Genomic DNA, 2,008 nt, shown 5'->3' on the forward strand with positions numbered 1-2,008 from the left:
CAGAGATTAGGCATCTCTCTGGGAGAGGGGGGCTTCCCATGGACCCAAACGAGGCTTGAGCAGTGCACTCCAACCTATCAGAGAATTTAGCAGTCCCACTGAATGGCACTGGGTCAAAGAAGGCTAATCTAGCCTGGTTAAGAGTTCTGGAGATCTCAAGAGCTTGCCTCCACTTTTCGTGGCATTTTGGTTGGCCTAACAGAGCTGCAAACCTAATACAGATTTCAGGTGCTGTTTTTCAAATGGGCCAGCACCTATTTTGTTGAGAAACAGCGAGCCTTGAAATATTCAAAATACCTCTTTTCACATTTTTGTGACTCATTCATAACAGCACTGCACTTCCCGTAGGGAGAACTTTCCCATTGACAACTTTGCAATCCCACTGACTGAAGAGGATCCAGTCAGTTGATGCTGTGCGCAATTGTTGCTTACCAAATTAATTCCCTTTTATCACTATCCTAGGTAAAGATTGCTGAGTGACATCCTGCACCACACTGGGCAACATCAATTGCAACACCCTTTCACATGGTTTAACTCACCACCCTGACAGTTTGATGCATGTAGCCTAGTCTGGAAGACACAGTGCACCAGCCTGAAAAAAACACGGTACAAGCAAGAGCTGTTTTCTCAAAATGTCAGAGATAAAAATTACATGAGAAAATAGGTGGCTGGAATTTTCAGGGAACTGGCACCCTGATCCTCAAATGGTGGCCACAATCCAGTTAAGAGTTAGTCATGTACAAGCTCCACTGAAAGCAGAGGTGCGCAGTGCAATCTTATGCATGTTTACTTGGAAGTAAGACCCACTGTGTTTAAGGAGGCTTACTCCCTAGTAGGCTTGTTTAAGACCAGAACTGTGTATGTGTCGCTAGTAATATGCTTCATTGGCTTCAAAAGAACTTAACCATTCTTAACTTTAGTTGGGTCAGAACCAATGTATGAAAATAAGCCTGCTCATTTTGGTACATATACTGCTATGTGTACATTTTCCTTCCAAGTTTCAAAGCAAATTTATCTTTCATTATTGGATTCAAAGAGGGGGCAGTTGACCAATTTCTCTTTGTTTAGAGAGGGAGTGACTAAGACCTTTTCAGGGATGAAGAAGAACCTTTTTCAGCCTGACAGCCAAATGTCCTTATGGACAACCTTTCCCGGGCCATATGTTGATTGTGGGCATGGCCAGAGGCCAACAGTGGGTGGAGCAACAGGTGAGAATCTTACCTTTGTACAGTAGGTGACATTTGAGCTATGCAAAAATCAGGTGTTTACACACACACACCAAATACCTCCATAACAGACAAGCACTACGCCTTATCACAGTTCAAGGAGACATTCCAGCCAGGGGTAAATTTTTGTGGAGGATGCATTGTGGGGGAACTGAGGGGTGTCTCTGAGGAAGAGTTGTGGCCTGGGGAGAGTCCTGAGAGTCAGACTGAGACATCTGGATTGGGCCACATTTGGTCTCTGGGTCTAAGGTTCCCCACCCTTGGCTCATATAATAACCATACAGTATTATTAAATACCAGTTGCTTAGCGAATTGTTTTAAATACTACAGTCTGGGGTTTTTTACTTGTTCAGTACATAGGTTGACAAGGATAGAAACTGTGAGGTCATAGATGATAGATAGATAGATAGATAGATAGATAGATAGATAGATAGATAGATAGATGATAGATAGATAGACATACATACACACTCTTTCTCTCTCACACACATACACATACACACTTGCCCAGTTTTTCAGATCCAGAGTTGAGTCCCTAAGGTTGGACGGCGCCTTGTATGCCTCTTTCTAGCAACTCCTGCAGCCAATCTGCTTTCCTTTGGACCACACCAGCAAGGCCAAGAGGAGGGTCTTGTTGTCTCTGCAGCCCAGGCCTTCCACACATACTGCCCAGGCTTACGTCCCGGGGAGGTCACTTTGGTGCTGCTAATACAGCGGTTTGACTTCACCCCTGGAGGCACACTCCATTGTCTCTTGAGACAGACAGCTGTCAACAACAAATA

The sequence above is a fragment of the Podarcis bocagei genome, assembly GCF_964188305.1.
Source record: "Podarcis bocagei genome assembly, chromosome: 6".
Classification (NCBI taxonomy): domain Eukaryota; kingdom Metazoa; phylum Chordata; class Lepidosauria; order Squamata; family Lacertidae; genus Podarcis; species Podarcis bocagei.